The sequence below is a fragment of the Sus scrofa genome, chromosome 6, assembly GCF_054392235.1.
Source record: "Sus scrofa isolate SSC_HxYL_T2T_F1_AM1 chromosome 6, Sscrofa_HxYL_maternal_Yorkshire_Landrace_v2.0, whole genome shotgun sequence".
NCBI classification, from domain to species: Eukaryota; Metazoa; Chordata; class Mammalia; order Artiodactyla; family Suidae; genus Sus; species Sus scrofa.
In genome coordinates this window covers 89,909,237-89,929,590 of record NC_139388.1, presented here as the reverse complement: position 1 = coordinate 89,929,590, position 20,354 = coordinate 89,909,237, and the positions used below count along the sequence as shown (strand labels likewise).

The window sequence follows — 20,354 nt, the reverse complement described above, 5'->3', positions numbered from 1 at the left end:
AAAGGATTCTTTTTTTTTTTTCCCCTTGTCTTTTTATGGCCGCACAAACGGCATATGGAAGTTCCCAGGCTAGGGGTCAAATCAGAGCTACGTCTGCAGGCCTACACCACAGCCATAGCAATGCAGGATCCGAGCTGCGTCTGCTATCTACACCACAGCTCATGGCAACGCCGGATCCTTAACCCACTAAGTGAGGCCAGGGGTTGAACTCAAGTCCTTGTGGATACTAGTTGGGCTCGTTACCACTGAGCCACAACAGGAACTCCTGAAAAGAATTTTTAGTGATCATCTGGCTCAATCTCCTACTCCTTACTGAAGACGCAAACTGAGGGTCAGAGAGGTTAAATGCTTTGCTCAGAGACTGGACTAAAACTCCTGATTCTAACTCCAGGACTCACTCTGGCTCTTGTTTAAATGGCCAGGGAAATGCTTATTTCCTAAAGTTATAGTCATTTCCCAAGGAAGTCCATACTCTACAATGACAAATCTCTCAGAAATTCTAATTCTGTTGCCTTACGTACCAAGCCAGCTGGTTCCCTAACCAGCATGTTTTGGTTTCATTTTATCAACATTTACTTTGTCCCAACAAAAGCAGACAAGCAGTGAGAGGGGAAGAAACTGACCCACTGATGGCTTTAAAATTTACAATCAAGGCCTTGAGTCCATTCTAGTTTTCTGTGCATTATATATCAGAAATGCAAAAAAAGAAAAAAAAAATGCAAAGGTAACTCTCGCTTCAACTAACTTCATAAGAAGTAGACAACTCTCCTTGTCACTTAATAATACACTCTCTCTTTAGAGTACTTTTCTTCCACAGATTATTGCCCTCAGGAATGCAGCAAATACCATATTAAAATTTGTGAATTTCTTCCTATTTTATTTAGGGAAATAGCAAAAAAAAAAAAAAAGAAAGCCTTATAAAGTTTAATAGGCAAAGGAATTTAAGCTACAGCTTAGATTTAGGCAGCAGTTCAAGCCCTGTAACCAGAGCCTCATTCTAAACAAACACTGCTAAGCATTCAAAACCTTTAAGGACATTTATAATTCTAAATTTTTTTGTTGGCAAACACATCCTATCATACACTTGAGAATGTGCGGTGTATTTTCTTTTCTTTTTTTTATCTTTTTAGGGCCACATCCTCAGCATATGGAGGTTCCCAGGCTAGGGGTCAAATTGGAGCTGTAGCTGTGGCCTACACCGCAGTCACAGCAACTCCAGATCCGAAAAGCATCTGTGACCTACACCACAGCTCATGGCAACATGGGATCCTTATTGACCCACTGAGTGAGGCCAGGGATCAAACCTGTGCCCTCATGGATGCTAGTCGGATTTGTTTCTGCAGAGCCTCGACAGGAATTTGGGGAACGTGCTACGTATTTTCAACAAACAGTTTATAAGATCAACCACAAAAGTATAATGCTTCCTTTCAAAAGTATTTTTATGTTTGAAGTTCCAATATGAATTGGACTGCCTAGGAGAGTAAGCTCTTAGCTATTTCAATTTTATCTCCCTCAGCTTAATTCAACATATCACTTTCTTAAGCTTGAGATATCTCAAGGAGGTGAGCACTAGTGAGAGGTTGGGAAAAGAGTTACTTTCTGTTGACCAACAGAAATTATTAACAGGTTACACAGACACATACTCAAGTAAAGGGCTAATTTTCAACTTCTGGATATCTAACTGAGGGAGGGAGCAGCTTTCTATTCCAACTCTAGTCTAGTCTGGCTGACTCTGGACAGGAGATAACATCCTACAATTAATAACCTATGTCTCAAATTCCATGTGGAAATTAGAAAGCCTCACTAGTCACTAGCAAACTCTTCATTGTCTCACCTATTTGTACAAACTGCTCCTGAGGTCTGGAATTTCTTTCCCAAATCCATCTAGGGAACTCCTACCTATCCTTTGGGAACTGGATCAAATGTTGCTTCCAGTATTATAAGTCCTTCCTTAGTCACTCAAGCGTAATTCAAAGATTTCCTGACCACTGAGTATGTGCCCAGCAAGGTGCTGGAACTAAAAACAGGGTTTTTGCCCTTAAAGTGCTTACATACATAGGATACATAGTCCAAATCCATAGGATCTACAATAGCACATGATGAGTACCGAGGTGCTACATCTATATTGGTGGGGACAGGGGTATCTAGCTTTATCCTGAGATCAGAGAAAATATCTTAAGTGACACTAAAATCTGAAAGTCAGTAATAGAAGGAACAACAGAGAAAAAGGCAAAGGCATCAAGAGATAAGATTAGAGAGGTGAAGAGCTGATCCTGACTCATCATGCCAGACACATCACCTTAAACTGCAATGATCTTCAGACTTCTCTGCTGGGCAAGGGACATGATGCATTTATACTAAACTCTCAATGTTTGGCACAACTTAGTGTACAGTGGACATGAAAAAGTATTTATTATCTTTGAGGACAAGAGAAGAAACAGCATTCCTCAACTTTAAGCTTTGCTCACAGAATCTATTAACTATATATAGCCAGTTAAGGTGAAAAGTGCCACAGATGAAGGCTGGAAGAAATGTAAAGACCATAGACTATTCTATCATTCAAACAATCTTGAGAACTACTGTGAAATTCTGTGGGAAAAAAATGGCATGCTCATTTTTTTGAGGATTTACTGCTTTGCAAGTAGTATCAACTTTCAAAGAAGACAAATGTACCAGCTGAATGTTTATATAAACCTTCATATAATCATGACTGTCAGGCTCAAGAACCTCAGCAAAAGGCATTTATACTTCATGTGAACTAACAGGAGTAAAAGGCTTGAAAGACAGAGGTTAAAGTTAAGTGGAGAGAGGCACTGGTATCAGCAGATACTCATTCCCTTACCCCCAATAACAATGGTTTGTTTGTTTCTTTTGTTCATTCTCTCTCGCTCTCTTTTTTTGGTCTTTATAGGACTGCACTCTGGCATATGGAAGTTCCCAGGCTAGGGGTAGAAGCAGAGCTATAGCTACCAGCCTACACCACAGCCACAACGATTTGGAATCCAAGCCTCGTCTTCAACCAACACTGGAGCTCACAGCAACACTGGATCCTTAACCCATGGAGCAAGGCCAGGGGTAAAACCTGAGCCCTCACGGATACTACCTGGGTTCATTACTGCTAAGCCATGATAGGAACTGCCAACACTGGTTTCTTTCTGTGGCTGGCTCATTGGATGCAAAAAAATGAACACAACCTGCCTCCTATTCTACATCACATACTATAACTTTTTTTTTTTTTTTGGTCTTTTTTTTTTAGGGCCACACGCAAGGCATATGGAGACTCCCAGGCTAGAGATCGAATCGGAGCTTGCAGCGGCTAACCTACACCGCAGCCACAGCAATGCCAGATCCCGAGCCACGTCTACAACCTACACCACAGCTCACAGCAATGCCAGATTGTTAACCCACTGAGCAAGGCCAGGGATCGAACCTGTGTCCTCTTGGATGTTAGATTCGTTTCCACTGAGCCACAACGGGAACTCCAAATACTGTAACTTTTGTTCCCCGATTACTCCCACTTCCAGAAGGCAGCATGGCTTACCAAGGGAAGAAAGCAGAGGCTTGGAGTTATATATATGTAACTATGTGAAATTTCAGCTTTTCTACTTATTGATTACGTGACTCCAAGCAAGTTACTTAACTTACATGGAGATAATTACTCAGAGCTTTTATGAGGATTAAATAAGAGAAAACTCTAAATTACAGTCTGATGGAGTTCCCGTCGTGGCGCAGTGGTTAACGAATCCGACTAGGAACCATGAGGTTGCGGGTTCGGTCCCTGCCCTTGCTCAGTGGGTTAACGGTCCGGCATTGCCGTGAGCTGTGGTGTAGGTTGCAGACACGGCTCAGATCCTGCATTGCTGTGGCTCTGGTGTAGGCTGGGGGGTACAGCTCCGATTCGACCCCTAGCCTGGGAACCTCCATATGCCGTGGGAGCGGCCCAAAGAAATAGCAAAAAGACATAAGTAAATAAATAAATAAATTACAGTCTGATGACTGAATTTTTTTTTTTTTTTTTGGCCTCACCCATAGCATGCAGAAGTTCTCTGGCCAGGTTCAAAACCCACAGCACAGCAATAACCAGAGCCACAGCAGTGACAACACTGTATCCTTAACCTGCTGAGCTATCAGAGAACTCCTGAAGTTGCTTAATATATTTGGCTCCTTAACCCCACTTAGATTCTTTATATAAATGATCCCCCTCAATGTTTATATTTAAACACCACAGTTCCTTAAAAATTGGAAAGAAGTTCAACGAGGAAAGAATAGAGATGTTCAGATAAGCTTTTATGTCACAGTGACTACATATGGCAAGCATGAAGTAATGTATATGTTTACAAGCCTACAATATGTTGGACTGAGTTTATGGAAGAACAAACTTGAAATTATGCCAGCAGGACTGCTTTCAACCATGGAATAAAAGACCTCAGGCTAGAAAAGTGGAGCTAACAAAATTCTGTCTTTCAGTTTTCTCTTCAAGTTTTTTTTTTTGGTCTTTTTGCTATTTCTTTGGGCCGCTCCCTCGGCATATGGAGGTTCCCAGGCTGGGGGTCCAATCGGAGCTGTAACCACCAGCCTACACCAGAGCCACAGCAACACAGGATCCGAGCCGCGTCTGTAACCTACACCACAGCTCACGGCAACACCCGATCTTTAACCCACTGAGCAAGGGCAGGGACCGAACCGGCAACCTCATGGTTCCTAGTCAGATTCGTTAAACACTGCGCCATGATGGGAACTCCTTTTTTTTTTTTTTTTTTTTTCTCTTCAAGTTTTTGTTTTGAAGACATTAAGTTCTTAAGAATGCCCTAGTGGTCAGGAGACACTTTTACAACTAAGGAGTTAGTTGTAAAATAAATACAAAATAATAGTATACAGGAAAGTTTCAGTTAATAAAGATGAGGAGTTCCCATCATGGCACAGTGGAAACGAATCTGAGTAGGAACCATGAGGCTGCAGGTTCGATTCCTGGCCTTGCTCAGTGGGTTAAGGATCCAGCGTTGCTGTGAGCTGTGATGTAGGTCACAGACGTGGCTCGATTCTGGTGTTGCTGTGGCTCTGGCATAGGCCAGCAGCAACAGCTCTGATTAGATCCCTAGCCTGGTAACCTCCATATGCTGTGGGTTTGGCCCTAAAAAGACAAAAAAAAAAAAAAAAGAAAGAAAGATGAAAGTTTCTTCTACTGTTGAGTTAAGGATTTAAGTAGTTCCTCAGAGTACTGTAGAGCCAGTTGGAAAGGTAGGCCTAGATGAAAATGAGAATTAGCTGAATGAAAGTGAGAGGATGTGGGAAAAAAAAAATTGAGCGAAAAGATTCACAGTTTGTAGGGATAAGGGAAAAAGGAAAGTGAGAAAAGGATACAAATGACATTGATGAAACTTTAATCCACTGTGTGACATTAGGCACTTGAATCAAATTATTGGCAAGCTCCCTTCTGCTTCTGAAATTCTAAAGTAGAGTCAAACTAATGATTTAACCAATTCAATGTTCTCTTTCAAATAATGGTTCCAAGACATGTTTAATTATGGAAGAGTGCAGTGGCCATGGTGCATTTATATAGCTAATCTAACTCAATGCTTGCCACAGAATGCAAAATAAGTGCTCATTATTGGTAAAAATACAACCCTCATTTATTCATTCCACAGGTATTTCCTGAGTACCTCTAAAGGAGCAGGTATTGGAGTTTCCTAGTGGTGCTGTGGGTTAAGGAGCTGGTGGTATTGCTGCTGTGGCGTGGGTGGCTGCTGTGGTGCAGGTTAGATCGCTGGCCCTGGAACTTCCATAAGCAATGGGTATGGCCAAAAAAAAAAAAAAAAAAAAAAAAAAAATTGGGGGGGGAGTATCAGGTATTGTTCTAGGTGTTGGAAATACTGCAGTGGATATAAAGGGAGAAAATCCATTTTCTCTTTCTAGTATGTTAGATGATGATAAGTACAACAGGAAAAAATTATTCAGGAAAAGGAAAGAGGGTGGGCTGAGAGAGAGGGTGCTAGATTATAAAATGTGGAAGCAGAAGGGCCTCACTTGAAGGATGATATAAATGATGATAAATATCAAAAAAATCAATAAAAAGATGATAAAGACCTGAAATAAATAACACAGTCCTCAGTTAATGTACTAAAAATAAATAGTAATTACACTAAAGTATATGTTAATGACTGGTCAGTGAAATAAGGGTTGGTAATCAAATGGGTTGCTCAGTCCTCAGATATCTAAAGATGTGCTGTTCAATACTGCAGCCACTAGTTACATAAGATTATTTATATTAATATTTAGTATATTTATATTAAACATAATTTGCAACTCACTTTCTCAGTTGTACTAGCCACATTTCACATGTGGGACCACACTGGCTGGTGCAAATATAATTTATCATTGCACAAAGTTCTACCGGACACACTGAACCTAAAGGATTTTTACAAGTTTTCCAGTAACAACAAAACAGTATCTCAGAGCACCAACTCCATGTTTCATCGGCATGCGATGTCTATTTTCCAAAGTACCAACTACCAAACACCAACTACTAGAGGCAGTATATGCCAAAGGAACACTGACAGTTAAAAAAAAGTTTCCTTTTATTCAGTTATTAGTTATTTATACTCATAATCTTTGACACTTTATTTTAACAGTTGAATTATTACTTCTTTTTCAGTAGCACTCAGTTGAAGTCTTTATTAATTAACAATTCAAACCCCAGGGAAGAATGGCTTTATTTCAATTTAAAGATCTATTGAGAATTATATCTATTTGTTATCACTCAAAAATTAACAATTTCCATCTCACTGGCCATCCATTTAATATTCTTTCTACTCCAAATAGTACTTTTTCATGAGCTGAAGGTTAGATTTCATGCTGTTACACTGAAAGTGATTGACAAATCTTAAAGAAAAAAATATTTTATAAAACCCTATGACCTCTACTAAGGAACCTGGAGGTATCAATGATGTGTAGAAACTAACCAGCCAGAATCAAGGAGCTGCCTATCACAAGGTTTTGAAACACTGAATGTTCTCCAGCAAAGTAGCATTCATGGCTAATGACTCAGAGAGATGACTACTAGCCACAGCCACTTCTTTCCTTCCTTCTCTCTCTTTCATAACTCTTAACTCCTTTGGCCCTCAGTTTCACTTTAGGAGAGTGAGAAAGAAACTGAAATATTACCCACACTCAGCCACATAGTCAGTAGAAATACGGTAATTTTCTGATAAGTGTAACATTTATGTAAGTTATTCAGAAATTTCTAATAAGAAATCTGCAAAAAAGCAAAAAAAACAAAAAAAAAAAAAAAAAAAAAAAAAAAAAAAAGGAGTTCCCGTCGTGGCGCAGTGGTTAACGAATCCGACTAGGAACCATGAGGTTGCGGGTTCGGTCCCTGCCCTTGCTCAGTGGGTTGACGATCCGGCGTTGCCGTGAGCTGTGGTGTAGGCCGCAGACGCGGCTCGGATCCCGCGTTGCTGTGGCTCTGGCGTAGGCCGGTGGCTACAGCTCCGATTCAACCCCTAGCCTGGGAACCTCCATATGCCGCGGGAGCGGCCCAAGCAATGGCAACAACAACAATAATGCCGCGGGAGCGGCCCAAGAAATAGTAACAACAACAACAAAAAGACAAAAAAAAAAAAAAAAAAAAAAAAAAAAAAAAAAAAAAAAAAAAAAAAAGAAATCTGAAACATTCTTTTCTAGTACATGTGCAGGAGATTACAGACTTCATCTTCTATCAAATAAAAATTCTGAGTACTGAACACCTGGTTATACTATGAGTCAACAGTAAACCCTGCAAAAGAACCAAGGATGACTATATAGTGTTTCTATCAAACTTGCCATAGCCAGTAATTCAAATGTACTTTATTCTTTGCTTGCCATGCATGAAAGTCTATCTCTTTTACATCATTCTCTTCCCTTGAAACTCTCAAATTTTCACAACAGAACCTAGGAGGTGAGAGACAGGAGAAAAAAAAAAAAGGTTATGTACGTAACTTCTAAACTCAAAGAAAAATAATGTTTTGGATTATACATAACCTTTGCTTCTAAATCTTGTTAAAAAAAAAGTAACAGTGAGACACATAAACACTTTAAGAAAACAATGCAGTAAAGGTCAGAGAAAATATGGAACAACCTGTCCCTTTGCTCATCTGTCTAAGCTAAAGTAACAATCCCAATCTTAGTTTTTTGGATTTTTTTTTTTAGGGCCACACCCAAGGCATATAGAGGTTCCCAGGCTAGGGGTCAAATCAGGGCTACAGTGAAGTTCTTATTGTGGTGCAGTGAAAATGAATTTAACTAGGAACCATGAGCTTTCGGGTTCAATCCCTGGCCTTGCTCAGTGGGTTAAGGATCTAGTGTTGCTTTGGCTGTGGTGTAGGCAGGCAGCTATAGCTGCAATTTGACCCCTCACCTGGGAAGCTTGGGTGCGGTCCTAAAAAGCAAAACAAAACAAAAAACAAAACAAAACAAAAAAACTGAGCTATAGCTGCAGGCCTGTACCACAGCTGCAGCAATGACAGATGGAGCTATGTCTGCAACCTACACCAAAGCTCACAGCAATGCTGGATCCTTAATCCACTGAGCGAGGCCAGGGATTGAACCCACATTCTCATGGATCCCAGTCCAGTTCGTTAACCACTGAGCCACAACAGGAACTCCCCTAATCTTGGTTTGACCTTTCTGAAAAGCTAGTCTTTATTAGTGCTACCAAGTCTATAAAAATGTAGTCACCAAACAAAACCTTCTAAGACGCGAATTTGATTATTGTTTTTTTCAGCCTAAAAATAATTTTTGTTGAAAAAGCCCCATTAAAAAAAGAAAAACAGAAAAAGAAAAAACAAAGAAAGAAAAAGTCCTTGGGATGGAAATGTTCTAAAATTAGGTTGTGATGATGGTTGTACATCTGTAAATAGAAAAAAATTCACTGAAATAAAAAATAAAGTACTCCAAAAAGAAAGAAAGAAAGCGCCCTAAATCAAATAAGGAACAAATTAGCTATTCAACACTGTACCCATTCTCACCCTGTTCCCAAGCCTAGGTACCAAGAGCCTTCAGAATACCACCTATCCTAAAATCCAAAGAGCTGGCAACCAAGTCTGTCGTGTTGAGTTGCAGTAAATGAAAAAAGATAAAGGGCTAAAATGATTCTCCTGGGATTTATTCACTTGAGACAAAAAGTATTCTTTTTTTTTTTTTTCCTGCGTTTTCTTGAACCGTTCCTGCGGCATATGGAGGTTCCCAGGCTAGGGGTCTAATCGGAGCTGTAGCCACCGGCCTACGCCAGAGCCACAGCAACTCGGGATCCGAGCCTCACCTGCAACCCACACCACAGCTTACGGCAACACCGGATCTTTAACCCACTGAGCAAGCGCAGGGACTGAACCCGCAACCTCATGGTTCCTAGTCGGATTCGTTAACCACTGTGCCACGACAGGAACTCCTCAATGAGCTTTATAACAATACAAATTTGATACGGTTCTAGCTGCCTAAAATGTTCTCTTCCTCCATTCTGGGTTCTGGCTAACTCCCACCCCTTCAAAATTTGGTTTATGTGCCACTTTCTCTTGGAGGCCTTCCTTGAACATCTACCTTTCTATACTTAAGACTGAATTATGCATCCCACCTCTGTGCTCCAAAGTCACCTTGAATATACTTCTACATATAAGGGTATATATCATTTTGTTATAATTCTTTTTTTTCTTTTTTTCTTTTTAGGGTCACACTCAAGGCATATGGAGATTCCCAGGCTAGGGGTCTAATTGGAGCTACAGCTGCTGCCCTACACCACAGCCACAGCAATGCAGGATCTGAGCCGCATTTGCGACCTACATCACAGCTCACCCCAACGCCGGATCCTTAACCCACTGAGTGAGGCCAGGGATCGAACCCACAGCCTCATGGTTACTAGTTGGATTCGTCTCTGCTGTGCCACAACAGGAACTCTTGTTATAATTCTTTTTTTCTTTTTTTTTTTTTAATCTTCACTTTATTTATTTATTTATTTTGTGTTTTCTAGGGCCACACGCATGGCATATGGAGGTTCCCAGGCTAGGGGTCTCACTGGAGCTGTAGCTGCTGGCCTATGCCGCAGCCACAGTGACAATGGATCCGAGCGGTGTCTGCGACCTACACCACAGCTCATGGCAATGCCGGATCCTTAACCCACTGAGCAAGGCCAGGGATCGAACCTGCAACCTCATGGTTCCTAGCTGGATTCGTTAACCACTGAACCACGATGGGAACTCCTATAATTCTTTTCTTACTTGTCTCTCCTACATTTTTTTGAAAGCAGAAACCATCTTTATAGCTTCACAAGTAACATAATGCTCAGCACATAGTAGGCATTAAACTAAAAAAATTTTTTTTCAGAATGTATATATGTATGTGTGACTGGGTCACTTTGCTGTACAGGAGAAAACTGGCAGAACACTGTAGACCAGCTATAATGGAAAAAATAAAAATCATTATAAAAATTTTTTTTTAAATGGAGGAAAGCAAAGGGAAAATAATATCTTTCACTACTTTAGCCTATAGGTGTCCCTTTCAGGGTCACAGACACAGCTCGGATCCCACATTGCTGTGGTTGTGGCTGGCAGCTACAGCTCCGATCAGACCCCTAGCCTGGGAACATCCATGTACCGCAGGAGGGGCCCTAAAAAGACAATGAAAGAAAGAAAGAAAGAGAGAGAGAGAGAGAGAGAAGGAAGGAAGGAAGGAAGGAAGGAAGGAAGGAAGGAAGGAAGGAAGGAAGGAAGAGAACAGAACACATAAAGTGCAAAGTGGGTTTTTGTTTTTTGTTTTTTGTTTTGTTTTTTGCTTTTTAGGGCGGTGCCATCAGCACATGGAAGTTCCCAGGCTAGGGGCTGAATCATAGCTATAGCTACACCACAGCCACACCACCACCAGATCCACCATAGCTATAGCTACACCACAGCCATAACACACCAGATCCAAGCCAAATCTATGACCTACACCACAGCTCACAGCAATGCTGGATTTGTAACCCATTGAGCAAGGCCAGGGATTTAACCAGCATCCTCATGGATACTAGTCGGATTCATTTCTGCTGAGACATGATGGGAACTCCTATGGTTATTTTAGATACAGCAGGTAGGCTGTGAATGTAGAATGACCATGACAGTCTTTAGTTCCCTTTAACAATGCCTTTATTCTCTTTTAACTCCTTTAAAAAATTATTTTATATATTTAATTAATTAATTAACTTTTTGGTTTTTCAGGGCCACACTTGCGGCATATGGAGGTTCCCAGGATAGGGGTTCAATCGGGGCTGTAACCGCTGGCCTACACCACAGCTCATGGCAACGCCAGATCCTCAACCCAATAAATAAGGCCAGGGATCCAACTCACGTCCTCATGGATACTAGTCAGGTTCGCTAACCGCTGAGCCACGACGGGAACTCCTATATTTTATTTTTTAACACTGCAAAATATAAAGAAGGAACTAAAGTGCCCTTAACCCTAAAATCTCTTTTTTGACATTTTAAAAAAGAAAATACATATACATAGTTAGAAAATACAAACGGAGTTCCCGTCGTGGCGCAGTGGTTAACGAATCCGACTAGGAACCATGAGGTTGTGGGTTCGGTCCCTGCCCTTGCTCAGTGGGTTAACGATCCGGCGTTGCCGTGAGCTGTGGTGTAAGTTGCAGACGCGGCTCGGATCCTGCGTTGCTGTGGCTCTGGCGTAGGCCGGTGGTTACAGCTCTGATTCAACCCCTAGCCTGGGAACCTCCATATGCCGCGGGAGCGGCCCAAGAAATAGCAACAACAACAACAACAAAAAAGACAAAAAAGACAAAAAAAAGACAAAAAAAAAAAAAAAAAAGAAAATACAAACCACATAGGGAGATACAAAATGATAAGTGTAAGCCACCCATCCTCATCCTTTTAATTTTCATTCTTATAATCATTGCCTATGTAGTTTCCATGACACATTGATAAGGGCTCAATATCAATATGCATATATATACAGAAATAAATTCAGATGGAAAACCATCTACACATTTAGCCCTCGCTTGCTGTGACTTTCTAGGGACTAAGTAGCAGTTAGAAGTGATGAAAAGAGGACATGGGAGATAGTACAGAATGCCAGTATTACTACTTTTCAGGCTTTCATTACTACAATGGCTCATCTTTTTCTGTTGACAGAAAAAATAATTATAGGACATCTGTATTATTAAGGTTCATAGAAACTGGTATTCAATGCACTCTACTTCCCTTAAGATTGTTAATTCTATCTTAGAGGAAAATTTAAAACCACTCTAAGGAATATATATAAATATCACTGACTATTGAGCAATAGTTCTTTTTTTTCCCCTTAATGACCTGCATATGGAAGTTCTAGCCAGGAATTCAATCCAAGCTTCAGCCGTGGCAACACTGGATCCTTTAACCCACTCTGCCATGCCAGGGATCAAACCCATGCATTTGCAGCGACCCCAGCCATTGCAGTCAGATTCTTTTTTTTTTTTTTTTTTTTTTTTTTTTTTGGTCATTTTTAAGGGCCATACCTGTGGCATATGGAGGTTCCCAGGCTAGGGGCTGAATCAGAGCTGTAGGTGCCAGGCTACACCACAGCCACAGCAACGCAGGATCTGAGCTTCATCTGCGACCTGTACCATAGCTCATGGAATGCCAGATCCCTAACCCACCGAGTGAGGCCAGAATTGAACCTGTGTCCTCATGGATGCTTGTCAGATTTGTTTCCGCTGAGCACAATGGGAACTCCTATAGTCAGATTCTTAATCCACTGCACCACAGCAGGAACTTCCAAGCAATGGGGTATAACAGTAAAAGGATCTTGCCTTCCATGATCTTATACTCTTATCAGGAAATACGATGACACAAGACATTTTATATGTACGTGTGTGTATATGTACATACAGTAATGCTGTATTAAATGTCTCCTTAATGCCATAGGAAAAGAACAGGACATTATTTCTAGCATTATTTAATTCCAGAGGAATTTATCTCCTACACCTTAAAAATGTGAAAACTAATTAAGTTCATGTTTTGCCCTTCATTCTTAAAGAGGAGGGAGGGAAGGACTGCATTATTAGCCCATTTTGAGCTTCAAGAGGTAACAACATGAAAACATCACAAAAATTGTTCTCAGGAACTTTGAAGGTGCATTAATCTTGAGCATGGATTCTTAACAAATGGCCTTGAATGGTTAGGAAAACCCTCTCTAAAACATAATAATAAATTATAAGTTCAGGTACAGAATAGGAAGAAAATAATTGACTTTATTTGTTTAGGATGTGACGTCTGTTTTCTACTTCAACAAACTACTTCTCATATTTCCTGTGATACAAATTCTAATCTAAAGGAGGTACTACCTTGTAAATCTGTTCAATCTGTTCCCAGAATACCATGTATATGAATAAAGCCTTTGTAGCTAGCTTAAATTCAGGCTTCACACCAACAGTCTATCTCATTAATTATTTAATCAAACACACACCAAAATTTTTTCAACATATTGTGCTCACTTCTGTTGAAGGAAGTTATATAGAAACTTAATGAAGTTGTCAGAAAATTTAAAACATTTTGAGAAGGCAACTTAGTTTATATATATCCTCTGCTGCCCCAAAAGAAACCTTTCAGAAGAAGTTTCATATGCCAGGATTTCAGTCCCTCTTCCAAGGCATGCTATAGTGAGAATGGCTGTTAACTCATAAACATTTGAGAAGGGAGGAAGAAAGAAAGCAGAAGCAGGAATGAGACTTTTTTTTTGGCATCACCCATGGCACACAGAAGCTCCTGGGTCAGGGAACCCGTGCCACAGCACTGACAATGCCAGATCCTTAACCTGCTGAGCCACCAAGGAACTCCAGGAATAAGCCATTTTTAAAAGCAGTGGGGGCATGAAGCATCACAGTACGTAAACTGTACACATATTTTCTCTGGACCCTTCCTTCCTCTAACACTTACGTAAAGTGTAGCCATTACTCAAAAATAAATAAATAAATAAATAAAAATAAAAACACCCAAAAAACAAAAAACCCTAGTAGGATATACTAATACAGAATAGTTTCATTATGTTCTACCAGGTTCCTTTGAAAGGAAAAGGAATAAAACAAAGAGAATCAGGGTAAAAGCTGTTTGATTCCTTTATCACCTTTCCCACTCCATGACCTTGAATGCCTGTCCCACACCAATCCTGACAGAATTCTGGAGGTCTGTTTTTTGGAAAGGATAAAATAAATGGTTTCTGGACTGGGAGACCAAAAGACAGTTGATGGTGGGAGTATAGCATGAAAAACTGAGGGGAACTGAGTGAACATAATGAATACTGAACCCACCCAGTCTTCATCACTCCCAACATACAGTGATCAGAAGATTCTACCCCTTGAACCTTGGTACTAATAACAGAGATATTCCCTAACAATAGGGAAAAGAAACTCATACTATAGTAAGGCCCAAAGGCAACCAGCCTATGCATTTAATAAAGCTTCTAATTTAAAGCTTCCCACTCTTAATCACAAGCAGACAGCTAATTATCACAGACTTCAGAGGAAAACGCTAACATAAAAGATCAAAACAAACAAAGGAAAGCAACTTTGGGGAAAATAATCTATGCAGGGCAAAGTTAATCTGTTCAAATAATAAAAGGATATTATGAAAGAAATAGTCAGAGAATAAAAAAGACTTCTAGAAATTAAAAACCTAACAGTGGAAAATAAAATTTTAATAGAATATAAAGATGAAGAAACCATGGAGTTCCCGTCGTGGCTCAGTGGTTAACAAACCCGACTAGGAACCATGAGGTGGTGGGTTTGATCCCTGGCCTTGCCCAGTGGGTTAAGGATCTGGTATTACCACGAGCTGTGGTGTAGGTTGCAAACGTGGCTCGGATTCTGTGTTGCTATGGCTCTGGCGTAGGCCAATGGCTGCAGCTCTGATTAGACCCCTAGCCTGGGAACCTCCATATGCCACAGGTGCGGTCCTAAAAAAAAAAAAAAAAAAAAAGAAAAGAAAAGACAAAGAAGACAAAAAAACCCCCAAACTGTTCAAGAAGCAGAGATAAGAAAAAAAAAAAGGAGATGAAAATCAGATAACTAGTTCAGGAGACCCATTATTAAGACTCTATTGATAATCAAGAAAGAAGAAGACATGGGATTTAAGAAATAAAAAAGCCAACACAGGAGAGGAGCAGAGTTTCCAGATAAATAAGGACCCCAGGAAGACAGCTGTGTACTACACACAAGGGGACACTTGTCCAGATTGGAGCAGTGTGACTCAAGAGACATACTCAAGGCTGTCATTACCATGACCTTTGCTGCCATGTATTTTCTTCTTAAAGATAAGAACACAATGCCCAGGTGAGCATGGGCTTCAGAGCTTGTCCTAACTAAATGCTAATGAATTTCTTTTCAAAATACTGAGCTGCCTAAAGAGCTAAAAATGCTGATTTCACCACACAGAAGTGTTCTTTAACCTACTGCTGAAAGCTGCAAGTAGGTCATGGTCAACTTAGGAGAAACCACAAAGCTGCTCACTCCCTGACTGTACTTCTGTCAAGTGACTACGCCCTAGCCCACACTACGGCTCTGCCCAAGAAGTCTTGACTCTGTCCATGACTTCCACAGAAAAGCCTCTGTGCACATTGGAAAACTGAAACAAGTATGGTCCATTGATCCCTGAGGATCCCCAAGATCCTTTCAGGAGTCCACAAGGTATGACTACATACTTAATAATACTAAAGAATTAGTTACCTTTTTCACTAAGTCATCACTTGTACTGAGGGTACAAAAGCAATGGTGAGCAATATTGCTGGTACCATTACACAAATCGAGGCAGTGGCACCAAACTGCAGGATACATAATCTTCACCACTACATAACTGCGGTTGAAAACAATGCCAGTTTTAGAGAGTTCCTAGTGGTCAGTGGGTTAAGGATTGAGTGTGGTCACTTCTGTGGCTCTGGTTATTGCAGTGGCATGAGTTCGATCCCTCGCCTGGGAACTTCCAAACACCATGGGAATGGCCAGAACCAAACAAACAACAAACAATGCCTGTTTTAATTTAAGAATATCCTTAATAAAGCTGTAAAAATTATTAGTTTTAATAAATCCTCTCACTAGCACAAAAGACAAATCTTTTCTCATATTAGCGATCAAAAGTACATTTCACTTTATATTTCAATTGATTACTAACCAACTATAATTTCCATAGCAACTTTCCCTTTGGTATTCTCTAGTAAATTTACATTATAATATTGAAATTTAAGTTAAATAAGTTTAACTAATTAGATTAAATTTAAGTTATTATGCTTAAGTTAAGTGAGGTAAGGAGGTCACTCAGAGGGAAAAAAATGCTTCCCATAAAAGCTTTTGGAGTTGTCATATGTTATGCTAGTTTATCATACAGACATGTTCTTTAGGATTTGTCACTAGGCAACTACATTGGATCAATTTACCAAATTGTTCATAAATAATGCCCTTAAGAATTACAAGTTCCGGAGTTCCCGTCCTGGCGTAGTGGTTAACGAATCCGACTAGGAACCATGAGGTTGCGGGTTCAGTCCCTGCCCTTGCTCAGTGGGTTAACGATCCGGCGTTGCCGTGAGCTGTGGTGTAGGTTGCAGACGCGGCTCGGATCCCGCGTTGCTGTGGCTCTGGCGTAGGCTGGCAGCTACAGCTCCAATTAGACCCCTAGCCTGGGAACCTCCATATGCCGCGGGAGCGGCCCAAGAAATAGCAACAACAACAACAACAACAACAACAACAACAACAACAACAACAAAAAGACAAAAGACCAAAAAAAAAAAAAAAAATTACAAGTTCCCTGGCGGTGCAGCTGGTTAAAGACTGGACACTGTCACTGTTGTAGCTCTGGCTGGTTGCTGTGGCGCAGGTTTGATACTTAACCTGGGAACTTCCACATAGCAGAGGCACAGCCAAAAAGAAAAAAAACAATTAACTTGGTGGGAGAGGGAAAGACGGGGAGTTTGGGGGTTAGTAGATGCAAACTATTACATTTAGATTGGATAGACAATGAGGTCTTACTGTACAGCACAGGGAACTATATCCAATCTCCTGGGATAGACCACGATGGAAGATAATGTAACAAAAGGAATGCATATATATGTATGACTGGGTCACTTTGCTGTATGGCAGAAATTGGCACAGCAATGCAATTCAACTATACTTTAATTAAAAAAAATTAACTTGGTAATGAAACTATAAATTGATGAATAAAGTACTGACTGCCCTCTAGCGTTTAAACTAAGGATTTCACTGATGAACTAGATAAAATGTACACTTTAGGGTAAAAAAGCCAAAGTCCCAAAGAAGCCATTTAGGTTCATTAAAATCAGAAGAGAAATTCTGATCTGGCAAAGTTTTTAATAGCAGTCTTCTCAAAACAAGACAACAAGAGTTATCTGATTATTTGCACCAGTAGTCCAAAGAGCCTGATTTCAGTCATCTATGGTAATTATGCATGGGTAGAACTGGGTAACATTTCTACTGCACTTCTTCAAGCTACACTGGCACAAATAGAGACTCAGACTTTTCCTCATTTGGTGAAAAACCACAAAGTGCTCGAATCAAAACCTGCCTCTAGCATGCTGAGGTTATTTTAAACAAGAAAAACTGTCTCTGCTTTTTTTTTTTTCAGATGCTTTTTTTTTTTTTTTTTTTTTTTTTTGGTCTTTTTAGGGCCACACCTGAAGCATACAGAGGTTCCTAGGCTAGGGTTCAAATTGGAGCTGTAGCTGCTGGCCTACGCCAGCCACAGCAACACAGGATCCAAGCCAAGTCTGCGACCTACACAATAGCTCCCAGCAACACTTGGTCTTCAGCCCACTGAGCAAGGCCAGGGATCGAACCTGTGTCCTCATGGATGCTAGTCAGATTCTTTCTTTTTTTTTTTATTTTTGTCTTTTTGCTATTTCTTTGGGCCGCTCCCGCGGCATATGGAGGTTCCCAGGCTAGGGGTCGAATCGGAGCTGCAGCCGCTGGCCTACGCCAGAGCCACAGCAATGCGGGATCCGAGCCGCGTCTGCAACCTACACCACAGCTCACGGCAACGCCGGATCGTTAACCCACTGAGCAAGGGCAGGGACCGAACCCGCAACCTCATGGTTCCTAGTCGGATTCGTTAACCACTGCGCCACGACGGGAACTCCTAGTCAGATTCTTTTCCACGAATCTGAGCCACGATGTAACTCCAAATAGTTCTTTGTTTTAATTAAATTTAATTACAATTTCTTTTTAATTTTAATTTTTGTTTTTACAGCTGCACCCACAGCATATGGAGGTTTCCAGGCTAAGAGCTGAATTGGAGCTAAGGCTACAGACCTACACCACTGCCACAGTAACACCAGATCTGAGTTGCATCTTTACCTATGCCACTGCTTGAGGCAATGTCAAATTCTTGACCCAATGAGTGGGGACAGCGATCAAAACCCCATCCTCATGAACATTATGTTGGGTTCTAAACCCAACAGGAACTCCAATGTTATTTTTAAATGAATTAATATTTTAAAAACGTCTCCATTTTAATTTGTAATATAGTAAAGATCAACAGATATAAGTCATACAAACAAAAGCTATTTGGGGGCCTAGATTATATTTAAGGGCATAAAGGTATCTTGAGGCCAAAAAATTTGAGAAATGATAAGCTAGAGTTTAGCATACCAAACATGAAAAAAGTCAATTTACTCTCAAAGCTTTAATAGCAGTAAGGATAACACACAAATATCATTTACTGAGAAAAATGTGAGACTCACCAAATGGATCTTCCATGCCACTATTAACCCGATTAGGGAGGTGGGATATAGTTGCTGAAAAGAAAAAAAGGTAAATGATACAGTTAAAACCTAAAATCCACCACCTTTTGTGTTTTTTATTTATTTTTATTTATTTATTTTTTGTCTTTTTAGGGTTACATCTATGGCATATGGAGGTTCCCAGGCTAGGGGTCCAATCGGAGGTGTAGCCACAGGCCTTTGCCAAAGCCACAACAACTTGGGATTAAAGCTGCATCTGCCACCTACACCACAGCTCACGGCAATGCCAGATCCTTAACCCACTGAGCGAGGCCAGGGACCGAACCTGCAACCTCATGGACACTAGTCAGATTCGTTTCTGCCATGCCACAACGTGAGCTCCTGTGGTGGGGTTTTGGATTTGAACCACTCACAGACCATATGGCACTGAGGACACTACTGCTGGTGGTAGGTGTAACACAGATAATCCCTGGCACAAGGTGCTGGTTCAGTTTTAAACTTCCCTAATGGTGGCTAGTGATGACCTACTTATGGACAAAATGCTGTAGTTGATTGGATTTATGAGGCACTCAAAGAGTAAGGGGGGAAATAACTATAACAAAAATGGAATTGAATGACTATCTCTAAACTCAACTGATGCTCTAGAAAAAAATTAACAAAAAGCTAAGAGTGATTAATAGTCAATTGAAAGTCAATATGAAAGCCACAGGGCCTCCTGGGTAATTGACAAAGAGGTTCTTTTTTAAGGCAGCAAGAGGATAGAAAAAGCTGGGGACCAGGCTTAGGAATTAATCATCAGAGCAGACTAGCACCAAAGAAGGTTGCTAAGGAAGGCATGCTACTATGCCAATGTCCAGGTCCTGATTAGGAAAGAATGAGACCCTAATACATGAGAAGGATATAGCTGAGTTGATGCCCCTTCCAAAATCTCAAATGCAAAAGTGCCCCTTAACTCCTTGCAACTATAAAAGTGGCTTATCATCCTTATAAGAACTAGTACTCTCCTCTCACTTGAAGATAATGCAGAGGCCTCCCTACACTACTCAGTAAACAATGTCCCCTCAGGATCTGCCACCTCCATGCCTCTCCCGTAGGAGGCTTTAACTTGCAGAAGGTCATAGAATTACCCAGCCCAGCAGTGCTGTGCCTGATAAGGTCAGGAAGAAACTATAACACAAGGGAGCTGCAAGACTTAGCCAGCATGCATGGGTAGGGGTCAGGGGAGAGTAAATGCGACTGAATTTTGAGGGTGCTTAAACATAAGGACCAGAACATAAGGTTACAGATCATTCTCCAAAGATAAAGGATTTAGCACCCTGGCAAAACCCGCAGAATATGATATGAACTTACCACCAGGATGGTTCCTAAAAGTGGAAAAGTCATGGCTCATGATAAATAGCAATGCCAAAACTGCAGTGGCAGACAGAGGAGGAAGGTTAAAAGGCTCACTTAGTGAAAGAAACTTGATGAAGTGGTCAGAAGACCCATCAAAGTATTATGTTTCTTGAAATGGCTAGGGGGATATCACAAGGAAGGCGCTTGTGAGAGGGGCACCAGCATCATTAAGAAATTTAAAAGTTGTTCTCCATAGGAGAGTTTGTTATAAAACCAACCTCACT

The 20,354-nt window shown here is 40.7% G+C and overlaps 1 protein-coding gene across 1 annotated transcript in view; it reads right to left on the bottom strand.

Annotated features, from left to right (window-relative positions):
- The window catches only part of PHACTR4 (phosphatase and actin regulator 4), a 118,782-nt gene that overhangs the window by 56,190 nt on the left and 42,238 nt on the right, over positions 1-20,354 (bottom strand). The window contains exon 2 of the mRNA XM_021095668.2: positions 18,736-18,789. The gene's annotated coding sequence lies outside the window, so the exon portion shown is untranslated. The remainder of the gene's footprint in view (positions 1-18,735; positions 18,790-20,354) is intronic.